The sequence below is a fragment of the Mus caroli genome, unplaced genomic scaffold (assembly GCF_978045245.1).
Source record: "Mus caroli unplaced genomic scaffold, Mus_caroli_1 scaffold_13, whole genome shotgun sequence".
In the NCBI taxonomy this organism is placed as follows: Eukaryota; Metazoa; Chordata; class Mammalia; order Rodentia; family Muridae; genus Mus; species Mus caroli.
In genome coordinates, this window is record NW_028227268.1 from 23,297,233 (window position 1) to 23,314,151 (window position 16,919).

At 47.3% G+C, this 16,919-nt stretch overlaps 1 protein-coding gene across 3 annotated transcripts in view; it reads right to left on the reverse strand.

Moving 5' to 3' along the window:
* Wipf2 (WAS/WASL interacting protein family member 2) overlaps positions 1 to 6,444 on the reverse strand; it is a 42,681-nt gene extending 36,237 nt beyond the window's left edge. Inside the window, exon 1 of one of the 3 annotated variants that reach the window (XM_021177685.3) lies at positions 6,232 to 6,444. The gene's annotated coding sequence lies outside the window, so the exon portion shown is untranslated. Of the gene's footprint in view, positions 1 to 2,795; positions 3,289 to 6,231 lie in introns of those variants that run through there. The other 2 variants (XM_085829580.1, XM_085829579.1) reach the window with 2 other exon arrangements.
* Positions 6,445 to 16,919: the final 10,475 nt, after the last annotated feature.

Sequence of the window (16,919 nt, forward strand, 5' to 3'; positions counted from 1 at the left end):
AATTGGATCAGGACAGAGCTTAGCATGGTCTCTGCACAAGGAGTTCATCCAAATTCATGAAGAAAAAAACCAAACCGAAACAACAAAAGATACAGGTAGTCTTAACGGGGTAGCCTCAGGCTGCAGAGAAAGATCAGCTATTGAGAGAACACACTGCTCTTGTAAGATCTGAGTTCGAGTTCCAGCACCCATGTGAGGCAGTTCCCAACCCCTGTAAAGATGGACCAGTGGCCTGGGCTGAAGGCAAGTCAAGTCAAAGGTAGGATATATATATATATATTTCCCCAAGTGCTGAGTATTCCTTGTTAGGTTAGCGTCCTACCACCGAGCTAAGCCTTGGATCTTGCTGAACAGCTCAAGCTGACCTTAAACTCAACCCTCTGTCTTTGCCCCTGGAACGCTGACACTGCAGGCAGGAGTCAACATGCTCAGCTTCATGTATCATTTGCTATTTGAATTCTCTACTACTTACTTAAATTATAAAATTTGTTATTGAACAAGGCTTCCTACAGCCTTGAACTTGCTATGTAGCTGATGATGACGGGAACTCCTGCTGCATGCACCTGTCTCTAACCTCTCAAGACAGATATTAAAACCAAGCCCCAACACAACTGGCCTAACATATACAATCTGCAGAAAAAAACAATTTCATCTTTATTTCTCATTTTAAAAAAGTGTTGTGTGTGTGTGTCTATGTGAGTGCAGGACACACATGTGGATGTCCCCAGCATTCAGGGTGTTGCTGGATCCCCTGGATTTGGAGTCAGAGGCAGTTGTGAGCCACATCTGACAGTGTTAGGAACTTGGAACCTATAAAGGGCTACAGATTAAGACCTTGTCTCAAAATTCATCAAGTGGGGGCCAGTGAGATGGCTAAACAGTGCTTGTCCCTCAACAATGCAAATGGCCTGAGTTGATCCTTGGAGCCCACATAAATGTAGGAGAAAACTGAATCTATACATTCGTCCTCCCCTTCACCCATGCAGTGGCATCCACATCCATTCTTCCTCCTCTTCCTTCTCCTCCTCCTCCTCTTCCTTCTCCTCCTCCTCCTCTTCCTTCTCCTCCTCCTCCTCCTCTTCCTCCTCCTCCTCCTCCTCCTCCTCTTCTTCTTCTTCTTCTTCTTCTTCTTCTTCTTCTTCTTCTTCTTCTTCTTCTCTCTCTCTCTCTCTCTCTCTCTCTCTCTCTCTCTCTCACATGAGCATGCACACATATACACAACACACAGACACACATGTACACACTGTTTTAGTCATAAGTAAGGGGATGAAATCTACCACATATTACTACTTTTCAGAAAAGAAAGATCTGGAATATAAGTATAACTCATGCTGTTGCCACAATCAAAAGTCAAAGCTAGCACCAGGCAGTGGTGGCGCACACCATTAATCCCAGCACTCGGGAGGCAGAGGCAGGCGGATTTCTGAGTTCAAGGCCAGCCTGGTCTACAAAGTGAGTTCCAGGACAGCCAGGGCTACACAGAGAAACCCTGTCTTGAAACCACCCCCCACCTCCAAAAAAAAAGTCAAAGCTCTAGACCAGAGTCAAAAATCTTCTTATCTAAACCTACTGGCTTTTTCTCCCCACCTTGGGAGAGGGGTGATGGGGACTCACCCTACCTCTGGCTAGGGTAGACAAGTGCTCTTCCACTGAGCTATGCATCATTAGCCACTATGCCAGGTTTTCAAATCCTAGTATTAAAGATAGACTAGTCTATGACTGGTGGCATGGCTCCATGGATAATGGGGTAATGGCATTTGCCAGGTAAACCTTGGCAACCTCACTTCAGTCCCCATAACATAAAGGCAAAAGGGAGGGGAGAACCCACTCCAGCAGTGATCCTCTGACCAAGACACGAGTGCCACAGCACATACTCCTGTCCCCTCTCTCTGCTCCCCCACACACCACGCATATATACAAAAATAATATATACTATTTTAAAAAATACACTAATGATGAGAAATAAAAGTCTGGATTCAAAGACAAAAGAGAATTCCTTTGGGATTCTCTCCAGTGCTATTGGGGCTTTTGCCACACAGTCAAGAAAACATCACCATCCACCCCAAGATCCAGGACAGATGAACTTATCTTCAACTACTTATCTCCTGAAAAACAAAAGGCTATTTACCAGGGAGGATACAACCCAATAGCCTAAAAAGCCAGGTAGGCCAATTCCTACCTCAGCCATCTAAGCACGCTATGCCTCCACAGAATCTCCTTGCATGTGAAGCCAACACTTTTAACTTAGTTAAGACTGACTTAGACATTAACATGCCTATCAGCAGTTTTTCCTCTAACATCTTTAAATTCTGTAGATTACCCCCTGTGTGATGTAAGATGGGATCTTACTCCGTAGCCTTGAATCTACCAGCATCCTCAGCCTCCCCAGTGCTGGGACTATCCGCACGCACCTCGACACCTGGCTTCTACTTAACATTTGTCAGTATCTTGTCAAAGATAATGCCTTCCTGGGGCCGGAGGTGTAGGACTGTGGTGGAGCACTTGCCTAGCACGTATGAAGAAGCTCCAATTTTATCCCCAAACACTGAGAACATAGGGCGACGCAGACCTGTGGAAATGTTCCTAAGTTCAGCCTGCAAGGTTCTTCTGGCCCCAAGACTCGGGGATAAGCACATGGGTAAGCTTCAAACACTGTCTTCCTCACACCCTGCTCTTGCAAAGTCAGGCAAATGTAATGATTCTGCATTCAATCACCAGATGAATAAGAAAGAGACTTGAATTTGGAAGAAAAGATTGCCAAGCATCCAGCAAGACTTCTGCCTCTATGTCCTTACAGGGCAGTCCTTGCAATCTACCAGCAGCCTCCATTTCAGCACAGACCTCGCCATCCACTCTAATCCAGTGCATACTCCAAGAGGCTGACGGTCAATCGGCCGGAATCCTGCCAGCTTCTGCTTGGGAGCTGTGTGAAGAATAGTTAACAAGAGCTTACTTTGAGAAAGAGATCAACAATCACACGCCTAAAGAAAAGAAGTTATTTGGCAGAGGGATGCATGTTGCCAAAGCGTTAGTCACAGCGTCGAGGTCCCAGTTTGTGTCTCTGCGACTATTCTTTGCTTTGACAGGATCCATTCTCTGGCTCAAGAAACCCAGCTCAGCTTCTGTCACTGTCCCCATTAGAAGCAGTCAAGGATCCTTTCATTTTGGCGGCGTCAAGCTGTGACACAGACAGGATGCCCACCAGAGGAGGAGGGGGTGGCCTGCCACTTTCCACTTAGGACTAGCTGAAACAGAGCAGTGGGAAACTGTGACAGGACAGAAAAACTTCAAAGTCACTGTCCTAAAGGAACAGGCCATCGCAAGAGCTCTGTCTCTACACGTTAGAGCAAAACCCTCTTAAAAATAACCCAAAAGTTGGGCAGTGGTGGCGCACGCCTTTAATCCCAGCACTTGGGAGGCAGAGGCAGGCGGATTTCTGAGTTCGAGGCCAGCCTGGTCTACAGAGTAAGTTCCAGGACAGCCAGGGCTACACAGAGAAACCCTGTCTTGGGGGAAAACAAAAAACAACAACAACAAAAAAGTAAACCAAGAAGCCTGGCAATGGTGGCGCATGCCTTTAATCCTAGTACTCTGGAGGCAGAGGCAGGAGGATCTCCGAGTTCAAGACCAACCTAGTTGACAGAAAAAGTTCCAGGACAGCCAAGGCTACACAAAGAAATCCTGTAGCACAGTATTACACAAGTTTTTGTCTCTAAATACACACATTCACTTCGCTGTCTGGAGCTCGCTCTGAGTCAGTATGAAAACTAGAGTTTGCTAGAACAGCCTCAACAGCCGTCCATGGACTTCAGAATTACTTGAGGGCAACAGGAAAAACATACTCAAGTATGTATGCCAGGGAGCAGATCGGGAGGCTACGATCAAGCAAGAACATGTGATGATAGTCCAAAGTAAAACTTAAAAAGCTATTCTGGCCGGGCAGTAGAGACACATGCCTTTGATTCCAGCACTTAGGAGGCAGAGGCAGGTGGGTTTCTATAAATTCAAGGCCAGCCTGGTCTACAGAGTAAGTTCCAAGCCAGGGCTACACAGAAAAACCCTGTCTCAGGGGGGAAAAAAACCAACTATTCTCTTCCTAGTACCCTTCCCCTCCCCTGAATCTCACCTTTGTGTCCACATAAGTATTTAGCACCAACTAGTGTAAACACCGTTTCTGCTATCAAGAGTGAGAGAGAATTAAAACTGCCTGATCTTTGGCAAATCCACGTCAGGCCTCAGAAATGCCAAGACTTTCAGAAACACTTCTAGGTTAAACAATGTTCACTTACCAGCCGAGTGTTCAGAGTATTATAGCCAAAGAAAAAGCTAGAACAGAATTTCAAAGGAGTGACAAGAAAGCATCCAATCCTGTCTACAGAATGGTCCCAACCAGTGACAGCAAGGTCACATGCCAAGGCACATGGCTCAACTCTCTACGATGCTTGGGTAGTTAGAAAGTAAGGCAGTGCACTGAACTCATTCATTTCAGACTCTACAGGCCACTACCTCCTCTTGGTGATAACAACACAGTAACATAAAAATTTTGACTATTAAAAATACAGGGGAGCTGGAGAGATGGCTCAGTGGTTAAGAGCACTGACTGCCCTTCCAGAGATCAAGAGTTCAATTCCCAGCAACCACATGGTGGCTCACAACCATCTGTAATTGAATTGATGCCCTCTTCTGGTGTGTCATCGACACGATGTTCATATACATTAAAGAAATAAATCTTTTTTTAAAAAAAGTTTTATTTATTTATTATTTATAGTGAGTACATTGTAGTTGTCTTCAGACACACCAGAAGAGGACATCAGATTTCATTACAGATGGTTGTGAGCCACCATGTGGTTGCTGGGAATTGAACTCAGGACCTCTGGAAGAGCAGTCAGTGCTCTTAACCACTGAGCCATCTCTCCAGCCCCCAATAAATCTTTTTTTTTTTTTAAATTAAGATAATAGGATCAGCAGTTAAGAGCACTGTCTGCTCTTCTGAAGGTCCTGAGTTCAATTCCCAGCAACCGCATGGTGGCTCACAACCATCTGTGACGGATCGGATCTGATGCCGTCTTCTGGTGTGTCCGAAGACATCAACAATGTATTCATAAAATAAAATAAATAAATCTTTTTAAAAATATATTAAGATAGCTGGGTGGTAGTGGCACACACCTTTAATCCCAGCACTCAGGAGGCAGAGGCAAGCAGATCTCTGTGAGTTCAAGACCAGCCTAGTCTACAGAGTGAGCACTAGAACAGCCAGGGCTGTTTCAGAGAGAAACCCTGTCAAACATAGTTCACCGGGCCAGGCAGTGGTAGTGGCCCACGCCTCCCTCTGGGGTAGAGGCCAGCGGATCACTGTGAGTTCCGGGCCAATCTGGTCTACAGACTCTGAGTTCCAGGACAGTGAGGGTTACACGGACAAAGTGTCTCAAAAAAAAAAAAATAAAGAAAGAAAGAAAGAAAAGAAAAAGAAAAAGAAATAAAGAAAAGAAAAAGAAAAAAGAATTTCAGGGATCGGATGTAGCAGGTGGCTCAGGATTTAAACGCCAGCAGAAGCGGGGACAGAGGTAGATTCCAGTGCACACCAGCTTCCTCCAGCTCCTCGTTTCAATATTATCCTTCCAGAATATGCCTTCCTAATCAGTAACTCGACCGCACACTCAGCCTACGTCTAGCGAGTGCCTTCAGATTTTCGTCTTCCCTCATTTCACACCGCTCCAACAGGGATCCTTCAACTGCAGGTGCTTCCAAGAGCATCTCAGAACATCACTCCGACTCCCTCTCATCCCACACTCTCAACATCTCCCCCCAGTGTAAACACCTTCGCTCTCAATCCTCCTCCTCACCCAGATCAATCCCGAAACGTCACACCGATCCTCCTCAACTCCAGAGCAGCCTGCCAATAATTACCTTTCCCCAACAGGTCCTCCCTTCCCCATTTCCCCCTCCGCGCACGGCTCCCCTCCTACCTCACCCAGAGTTGCCAGTCTTACTCACCTCACCCAACCCTTCAGGATCTCTAATTTCCTGTCTCTCAAAAAGCCTCCCTCCTGCCCACTTGCTCAGTCGGTCCCCGCCGCCCCACACTCGGATGGCCCACGCCCCCTCTCCAGGGTCTCCAGGCCCCGCCCCCAGGACCCCCTCTCCGCCTCAGGCCCCTCCTCCGGCGTCCCCTCCCCCCCCACACGATTCCCCCCTTCCCGGCTCTCCCTCCCACTCAGGTCCGCAGGTCACCTCAGCGGCGGGCTCAGCCGCCCCGGCGTCTTTCCCACCCGGCGGGGGGCTGCTCCGGGAGCGAATCCTCCGTCACCTCAGTCCTGGGTTAGTCCTGCTCGTTCGCCCCGCGGCAAGCTCGCTCTCTCTCTTGCTCGCTCGCTCGCTCGCTCGCCGCCGCCCCTTTTACCAACCCGGAAATGGATCCGCTCCCACCGTCCCCAGCGTCCGCGAACAAAATGGAGGCGGGGGAAAAAGGAGGAGGGAGCCGAGGGCCGAGGGCCGCGGGACGCATGCGCCCAGGGAAGCCTGCCCTCCCCCGGCGCACGTGGGGGCGGAGCGCCACCATCTTGAGAAGGTCGCGAGTCCGCAGTTGGAAGCCCGGTTTGCATCTTGGGACTGCAACTGGGGCTGCCTGCGAGGCTTTCGGTAACGAATGATGCCAGGGTTCGGTCCACGAGATGCTTATTTAATTGGTTGGATGCGGCCTGAGCATCTCGACCTTTAAAATTGCGCAGGTAGAGAACCACTGAGCTAACTGATGTATCTCAAGTATGGTTTTTTTTCGTGTTTATTCTAGGCACACACACACACACACACACCATAAGCCCTAATATGGTCTAGAGTACCCTTGAAGAGGCCCAATAGACAAGCTCTGGTTGTCATAGCAACAGAGAGGTGAGCTTCTGCTAGCAGGTCATTGGTTAGGTCATTGTAACCACTTAACTAGCTCGGTAGGCTGAGGCATGGTGTTGTGAACTCCTCTATAGGTGCTTGGATGAGAGAGGGGGAGTCCTTGTCCCTTGCTGGTTTCCATTGCTTAACTCTGTTGCCGATGACTAAGGATCTCGACTTCATACACAAAGCTCGCCACCACACCAAGCAACCCCATTGCTTCCCTATGTCTCACTGCTTCTCCATCCAGTCAACACAGTGACCAGGGCTGAACCTCAAGTAAAAGACCAATATCAGCTAGCACTTAATCCCCACTCGCTAACTGTGTGTTCGTGGGTCTCAGCTACCTCATAGTGTTTGTCCTTTCTCACAGTGCTTGAAGGCTCATCAGGTAATGAATGAATGGGAAAGCATGTGATAAGCCATAGCCTGTTATTATTTTTGTTTTCCCTCTGTTCTGCCCCACCCACTAGTGCTAAATGTCACATTGAACATTTGCTTTGGGCCATTCATTGAGCTCTGTATCTGGGGATGGTTCCAGATGTGACTCAAGCAGACAGCTTCTGCCCTCCGGGAGCTCATCATGCTGGTGTATGGTGCTCATGAGGGCTGGCATGTAAACAGACAGCTGACATCCAAGTCAGTGTGCGATTAGAGTTATCACATGTGCCAGGATGTCACAGGAGTGATGAATTCCTGTTGAAGAATGAGAAGAGATTTGTAAATGGTTTGAACTAAGCTCCTGCAAGATGAGTAGAATTTTGCCAGGCTCCGTAGCTCAGAGGAGGCAGAGGCAGGCAGATCTCTTAGCTGGAGGCCACCCTGGTCTACAGAGCAAGTTCCAGGACAGCCAGGACTACACAGAGAACTTCTGTCTCAGAACACCAAAACAAGAAAAAGAAGGGGGCTGGAGAGATGGCTCAGCAGTTAAGAACACTGATTGCTCTTCCAGAGGTCCTGAGTTCAATCCCCAGCAACCACATGGTGGCTCACAACCATCTGTAATGGGATCTGATGCCCACTTCTGGTGTGTCTGATGACAGTGACAATGTACTTACATCCATACAATAAATAAATCTTTTAAAAAGAAGAAGAGGGGGAGGAGGAGGAAGAAGAAGAAGGAAAAGAAGGAGGAGGAAGAGGAGGAAGGAAAAAAGGTGAATAGGATTTTGTTACTAATTGGTGAAGGCAGGGAACGGAACACGTGCCAGGCATGATCAGTGGATGCAAAGGTAAAGATGCTCAGATAGCTATGTCATGAATATCTGATAATGGGGTGGCTGGACGAAAAATGCAGTGAATCTGCACTGTTTACTAGAGCTTCTGAACTCTTTCCTTCATCTCCTGACCTGTCCTGTCTTCGGTTGCTCAACGATATGTAGACCTACTTTCTTCCTTCCTTCTTCTTTTTTAAATTTCTTTTTAGTTATGTTTTGTTTTTTTTTTTCATTTATTTATTCACGTTACATCCTGATCACATCCCCCCTCCCTCCCCTCCTCCCAGGCCTACCCTCACATGACCCTCCCCCTCCCCCTTTCCTTCTCCTCAAAGAACTTGGTACCCTATGAGAACCAACCCTCCTTGGCACATCAACTCCCAGCAGGACTAAGTGCATCCTCTCCCACTGAGGCCAGACAAGGATGGCTAGCTACGGGAAAGGGACCCAAAGTCAGGCAACAGTCAGAGACAGCCCCCGCCAATTGTTAGGGAGCCCATGGAAGACCAAGCTACACAACTGCTATATATGTGTAGGGGGCCTAGGTCCGGCCCATGCATGCTCTTTGGTTGATGGTTCAGTTTCTGTGAGCCCCCTATGGGCCCACGTGAAGTGGCTCTGTAGGTTTTCTTGTGGTGTCCTTGACCCCACTGGCTCCCTCAATCCTTTCCTGCAGTGGACCCACTTTCAATCCCTTCATATCGTGAAGTCCCCCCTTCATACCGTGAAGTTCCCTCTCAAGGCCCTTGAAATGGTTATCTTTGTCTCATGCTTGTTGTCCAAGCCCTTGCTTCAGTGTCCCCTCTCCTGAGGGTATTCTCTGCCCAATATAGCTAAAATAATCCCCTGCTCTCTTGTTCAACCTGTGTCAAAGAGCAGCCACTAGGGTGAATACAGGGACATCTCACTTAGGGAAATATCAATAACAAGCTTTATGAAGAAAGAAGCCAAGACTCTATCTCCCATTTTCTACATAAAGTCTATAGGAATGGGCTAGGGTCTTCAGATTTTGTGCTTTCAATGCTTGGTGGCTCTGGACCATCCTCCTCCTCTTCTTCCTCCCCCTCCTCCTCTTTTTCTTCCTTCTGTAAATGAGTTATTAGTATGTGTATGAGTGTTTTGCCTGCACATAAGTATGTGTACCTCGTGTGGGCCTGGTACCCTTGGAGGTCAGAGGAAGGTGTTTGATCTCCTAGAATCAGAGTTGCAGATGGCTGTAAGCCACCATGTTGGTGCTAGGAATTGAACCGGTATCTTCTATAATAGAAATAAGTGTTCATAACTACTGAGCCATCTCTCCAGCCCCATGATTGCTGGTTTTATTATTTATGTGTGTGCTTATTTATTTGGAAACAGGGTCTCACTATGTAGCTCTGGCTGCTCTGGAACTTGCTATGTAGACCAGACTGGCCTCAAACTAATAGAGATCTGTCTGTCTCTGCCTCTGGACTGCTGGAATTAAAAGCATCCACCACCATGCCCAACTATAATTGTGTTTTTAAAAATACAAATAGAGGGGGCTGGAGAGATGGCTCAGCAGTTAAGAGCACTGGCTGCTCTTTCGAAGGTCCTGAGTTCAATTCCCAGTAACCACATGGTGGCTCACAACCATCTGTAATGGGATTCGATGCCCTCTTCTGGTGTGTGTCTGAAGACAGCAACAGTGTACTCACAAGCAATAAATAAATAAATCTTTTTAAAAAATATAAACAGCCAGGTGGTGGTGGCACATGCCTTTAATCCCAGCACTTGGGAGGCAGAGGCAGGTGGATTTCTGAGTTCAAGGCCAGCTTGGTCTACAGAGTGAGTTCTAGGACAGCCAGGGCTATACAGAGAAACCCTGTCTTGAAAAACCAAAAAAAAAAAAAAAAAAAAAAGAAGAAGTAAGACTCTTTCTGGGTGCGTGGTTCCTGCTCATAAACTTTGTGTTTGATGAGCTGAAGCAGGAGGATGACTATGAGCTTAGGGCAAGCAGGGCTACTGTGTGAACTTTCAGCCAGCATGGGCTACGTAGTGAAACTTTTTTTTATGTTTAAGGATATTTTGCCTGCATACATATCTATGTACTTCATATGTGTCTTGTACCTGAGGCCAGAAGCAGACAGCAGATCTCCTGAAGCCAGAGTTAGAGATGGTTGTGAGCCAGCGTGTGGGTGCTAGGAAGTGAATCCTTAATTGACTGTTTGTTTGTTTGTTTGTTTGTTTGTTTGGAGGGAGGGAGGAATGGATTTTGTTGTTGTTGTTTTGTTTTGTTTTTGCTTTTTTCTTTGGTTTTTTCAAGACAGGGTTTCTCTGTGTCACCCTGACTGGCCTAGAACTCTCTCTCTGTAGACCAGCCTAGCCTTGAACACAGAAATCCAGTTGCCTCTGCCTCCTCAGTGCAGGGACTAACAGAGTGTGCCACCACCACCCACTACCCAGCCCTTGTTTTCTTTCTTGAGACACGGTCTCTATTGTGTAGCTCTGGCTGTCCTGGAACTTACTGTGTAAACCAGGCTGGCCTCAAACTCTCAGAGATCCTCTTGCCTCTGCCTCCGGAGTGCTGGAATTAAAGGCGTGCATTAACACACCCAGCTTGTGAGATCTTATTTTTAAAATTAATAATACCAATAACAGAGCAGGGACAATAACTCAATGGGAAAGTGCTTGTTGTTCAAGCGAGAGGACCAAAGTTTGGGTCCTCAGCACCTGTGTAAAAGCTGTGTGTTGTGCTCCTAACCCCAAATCTGGAGGAGACAAAGACAAGTGAACCCCAGGGTAACCAGCTAGTCCACCTAAATCATCAAGCTTCAGGCTCAGTGAGAGACTGTCTCAAAAATTAAGGTTGAGGATAGGTATGGTGACCCACACCTTTAATCCTGGCACAGAGGCAGTAGCAGGCAGGGTTCTGTGACTTTGACCCCAGTCTGGTCTACATGGGGGTTTCCAGGCCAGCCAGTGCTACTCAGAGAGACCCTGTCTTAAGGCAGAAATGTTCTGTGACCATGTCTAGGAACCCTGTGAAAGTGGTCTCTGTACTGCCACCTGGTGGTTGAAAATGCCACTGCCTAAATTCCTTGCTCTCTCCTACCCATGCTCCCAACAGAAGTGGGGATAGTTTTTCACATTACCAGCCCAGGAGATTGGATGCATCTGTTCAGTTTGCTTCCTAATTCCCAGCCCATTGCTGCCATTTGGATCTTTGGCTCACCCACCCAACACGGGCAGGGCAAAGGAAGCAACACAGTCACACCAGCCACCAAAAAGGAGGCCTGCAGCTTAAAAGGTGCATGTTTCTCAGTGACTAAGACTCCTTGGAGCTGGGATCCAGAGTCAGAAAGGATGGATTTGAGACCCAGAATAACAACTTGGCCTCTTGTTGCCTCTGCTTTTTGTTAGTTAGTTTGTTTGTTTGCTTGTTAAGTCTCTGGCCAGGGATGATGGTTTATGCATATAACACCCACACTTGGAAAGTGGGAACAAATGGATCAGAAATGCAAGGTCATCCTCAGCTTCATAGAGAATTCCAGGTGAAAACAAAGTCTCTCAGGATCTCAGTTTTCCACATAGAGAGGGTAGCAGACAGAACCAGCTCTTTGGCTCTGCTGGGAAGATTAAACAGGAGAATATAAACAAACCTGCAATCCCTACACTCAGGACAATGAGGCGGGGCATAGAATGAGTTAGAGGCCAGGCTAGAAAAAAAAAAAAAACCACAAAGCTGCTTCCAGGCATCGGCAGAGGACCCACCCTAGAATGTCACCTTGTAAGTAATGACAGTTCTGAAAGTGGTCGAAATGAGTATGAGAGGAGCAGGAGTAACTAGGTCACCTCCTCTTGCCAGCATGGGCAAGGTAGCATCCTTAGTACCAGGGAAGGAATGGCTGGCTCAGCATTCACGCTATGCCCACCCCTGTGCTGTCCTGGACCGGTCCCATGGGACAGAGGCAGCCCTCCATACTAAACAAAGCCCAATTCCTGAGTGACTCCCAGTGGCGAATCTCTAGCTGTTCAGTCCCATATTCTGGCTGTTGAACTGTCTCCCTGCTGAGTCTGGCGGGTGCATACATGTAATCCAGGACTCAGAGGCTGAGGCAGGAGGATTGAGAGTTTGAGAGCAGCCTGTACCCCATGAAAAGACCCTATTTCCAAAAACCAAACAAGCGAACAAACCAACAATAAGAAAAAAAAAAAAAAAAGACAACCCTATCCCTGCTTTGGGCTCAACTCCTCAAAGGAGCGTTTTCTTCTTTTCTCTGCTCCCTGTTCCCAGACCAACAGTGATTCTCCTCGGCTTAATTCCTACAGGCCTTATACTTATCATCTCACATTGCATCCTGATCCTTTGGATCTTATTACAACCCACTTAATTTATTCATTCAACAAATATGTATTGAGTGTCTGCTCCATACCAGCTACTATTACAGATACTGGCCAGTGAGCAAGATGCAGTCAAGATGCAGTCACAGGGCTGAACCATTCTGGTGTGCAAGGTGAGCATGAAGCAAATACACAAAGAAACATATGTAATGTCATAAGCCAGGAGTGTCTTTTTTTAAGATTTATTATTACTATATGTAAGTACACTGTAGCTGACTTCAGACACACTAGAAGAGAGCATCAGATCTCATTACGGATGGTTGTGAGCCACTGTGGTTGCTGGGATTTGAACTTAGGACCTTCGGAAGAGCAGTCAAGTGCTCTTAACCACTGAGCCATCTCGCCAGCCCCAAGCAGGAGTATCTTGAGCAAAACAAAGACTAGGGGAAGCCGGGCGGTGATGGCACACGCCTTTAATCCCAGCACTCAGGAGGCAGAGGCAGGCGGATTTCTGAGTTTGAGGCCAGTCTGGTCTACAAAGTGAGTTCCAGGACAGCCAGGGTTATACAGAGAAACCCTGTCTCAGAAAAAAACAACAACAAAGACTAGGGGAACAGAGTAGGGAGTGGGTTTTTTCCAAGTGGTCAGTATAGCCTAGGGAATGGAAAAGGCAAAATCTCTAAGCCAACAATGATTGTGACAAAACAAATGGTCAGGATGGCAGAGAGGAGGGATAGAGGAATACATTTATTTAGAGCAAGGGTCTCACTACACAGCCCTGGGTAGCCTGGAGCTTTCTGTGCAGGGCAGGTTGGCTTTGAACTTGGCAGAGATCCTCCTGCCTGGGCCTCCTGAGTATTAGGATTAAAGGGCCGTGTCGCCCCTTCTCTTAAATGGAATCACACAGTGTGGTGTTATGTGCCCGCTTCTGTTATCTGGTATTGTTTGAGATTCGGCTATGCATCTAGAGACCATTTTTCCTTTTATTGTCATCTACTTATTCTGTTTTACGAATATATCACAACTTCTTTGTTCATTGAAGAACATTTCTTTGTTTTGTGTGCATTTGTATGTTCATGTGTTGTGTGTGACTGTGGGGGAGTTGTAGGTGTGTATGTGTGTGGTGTGTGTGAGTGTGTGTGTGTAGTGCATGGTGAGTATGTGTGTGTATATGATATATGTGTGTATGTATGTTTACTTTTGTTCTAAGATGAGTTCTTGCTCCATCCCTCAGGTTCACCTGCGTTAATAATCCTCCTGCCTCATTTCTCTAGAAAGCTAGGACTGTGCAGGCCTGTTATCATAGCCAGCTTCTTTTGTGGTGTATGTGCAGATGTGTGTCCAGGTGTGTTAATCCATGCACAGGAGCACAGGGACCAGAGGAGACTATCACATGTCCTCTATTGCTCTCTATCTTATTCCTGTGAGACAGGGTCTCTCACTAAACCTGAAGTTCAGACAGGCTGGCTGGCCAGCAAGCTCCTCTCTCTCCCCAGCACTGGTGCTGTAGGTGTGTGGAGCCATGTACAGCTCTGATCTGGATGCTGGGGATTCAAATGGAGGTCCTCAAGCTTGCCTAGCAAGCGATCCCACCCACTGTGCTGGTCCTCAGCCGCACACCCAGCCTGCTTGCTTGCTTTTCTATCTTGTTGTTTTGCAATAGGATTTCAGGCTTTGGCCTAGCTGCAAACACCACTCACTCTGTGGCTCAGGCTGGCCTCACCATTGTGGCAAACCCTTCTGTCCCGATCTCCTCAGTACTCTGATAACAGGGATGAGCCACAGCGCTCCTCGCTGTCCTTTTCCTTAGGATGTCTAGCTGTGTGCACAGAAGCAGGCGTGTGGATAAAAGCGCAGGTGTCAAGCCCGGCATGGTGGCGCACGCCTTTAATCCCAGCACTCGGGAGGCAGAGGCAGGCGGATTTCTGAGTTCCAGGCCAGCCTGGTCTACAAAGTGAGTTCCAGGACAGCCAGAGCTATACAGAGAAACCCTGTCTCGAAAAAACCAAAAAAAAAAAAAAAAAAAAAAGAAAAAAAAAAGAAAAAAGTGCAGGTGTCCAGGGAGGCCCTCAGATTCCCGGAGCTGGAATTACAAGCAGTCGAGAGCTACATGGAGTAGGTGCCAGGAATTGAATTGCAGTCTTCTGCAAGAGCAGTATGTGCCTTTTAAACAGGTTATTTTATTATTTTATGAATGTGACTATTTTGTCCGCATGCACATCTGTGTAACACCTGGTATCTGCAGAGGCTAGAGGAGGGCATTGGATGCCCCAGAACTGAGTTGCAGGTGGTTGGTTGTGAGCTGTCGCAGGGAAATCAATGCAGGGTGCTCCGGAAGAGCAGCCAGTGCTCCCACCTGCCGAGCCCCGTCTCCAGCCCTGTCCTCTGTTCCTGTTCTTTTTCCTTTCCTTCTTCACCCCCACCCCTGAGGAACCAAATAAGTACAAGTATTCTACCATCAAGCCATGCCCTCAACCCCTCTGGAACTTAATGTGTAGACGAGGCTAGCCTCAATTTGCAGCAATCCTCCTGTCTCAGCCTCTCAGGTGCTGCTTAATTCATCACCCACCATAAAACTGTGGCAATCACCTAAGTGGTTATGCCAGAACCAGGGTGGTTAGATGATTGAAAGATGAAGGATATAGCTGAAGAAATGGCTCAGTGGTTAAGAACACTGGCTGTTCATCTAGGGGTCCTGAGTTCAATTCCCAGCAACCACACGGTGACTCACAACCATCTGTAATGAAATCGGATGCCCTCTTCTGATGTTCTCTTCTGTCATGAGGACATACATGCAAATAGAGTGCTCATATACATAGATAAATAAATCTTAAAAAAAAAAAAAAAAAAAAAAAAAGGAGAGAGAGAGAAACATGGCCGGGCATGATGGCGCACGCCTTTAATCCCAGCACTCGGGAGGCAGAGTCAGGCGGATTTCTGAGTTCAGTTCAAGGCCAGCCTGGTCTACAAAGTGAGTTCCAGGACAGCCAGAGCTATACAGAGAAACCCTGTCTCGAAAACAACAACAACAACAACAACAAACAAAAAAAACAACAACCAAACAAAAAGAAACATGAAGGGTAGACAGAGCTACATAGTAAGACTCTCTGTCTCAGGGTGGGAAAAAGAGAAGAAAAAACAACCACAAAGCAAAACAGGAAAAAGAAATCTTCCATGATTACTATTATATACGTCTTGGACTAATTTCTCTTGGGTGTGCCTGTGAATGGAAATGCTAGACCAGGCGCTATGTACTAGTTATGCAACCTACCTTTAATAGATATTGCCCATTTCCCAAAGTGGTAGTACCAGTTTACACTCCCATCAGAGGCATATAAAAGTTGCACTTGTACCCAGGCAGAGGTGGTGCACACCTGCAATCCCAGCACTTGGGGAGTTGAAGGACTAGCACTGAAAAGGACAGGCCAGCCTGAGCTACATAGTGAGACCTTGTCACTTGGGGGGTAGAAGTTCCCTATCCTCACTAAGTCTGGCACTTCCAGCCTTTTTCATCTACCTACATGCAATGAAGTGGAGGTTTTAGAAAAAAATGTGTGGGGGCTGGAGAGGTGGCTCAGTGGTTAAGAGCACTGGCTGCTCTTCCAGAGGTCCTGAGTTCAATTCCCAGCACCCACAAGGTGGCTCATAACCATCGATAAAAGGGTTCTGGCATGCAGGTGTCCATGAGCACTCATACATGAAATAAATTTAAAAATAAAGGAGAAAAGAAAGAAGGTGTGGGCTGCAGTGTGGGGTCCTGACTGGCAGTCAAGTAGGGATGGGCTGCAGACAAGATGCTGCTGGACCAGCCGATTAGTGTTCTCATCCTGCAGGTGGCATGGGTTAGAGCAGTCACGGGCCACTAGAGGGAAGCAGCAATCCAGATGTGCCGGAACCTTACCCAAGGAGACCAGCTAATAAAATGAGTGAGACTGGGCATGCTAGTGCTGCATTTTAATCTCAGCACTTGGGCGCGGAAGCAGGTGGATTGCCGTGAGCCTACATTGCGAGCGCCAGGCCATCCAGAGCTGCACAGTGAGATCCTGTGTGGCTCAAAAGCAAATAATCAAGCAAAGAGATGAGTGAAATAATCAAGCAAAGAGATGAGTGACAAGCAGGAGTCACAATAGAGGAGCTGGGATTACAGGCGTGCACTGCCACAGCCGGCTCAGTGCTTGGCTGTGTGAGTGTGTGTGTTACAGGCGTGCACTGCCACCATGGCCGGCTCAATGCTTGGTTCTGTGTGTGTGGTATGTGTGGTGGATGTGATGTGTATATGTATGTGTGTGTGTGGTGTGGTATGTGTGTGTATAGTGTGTATGGTATATGTGGTGTGTGTCTTTGCATATACAGCAGGTGTACAGAGGCCAGAGGACAATGTGTGGTGTCCTTTCTCTCCGTCCTCTTTCACACAGGTTCCAGATATCAAACACAGGTTGTCAGACAAGTATTTAGTCAGCCATCTCATGGACCCCTACATTCTAGATTTTTGTCTTGAAAAGCTGGGCAGAAACACCA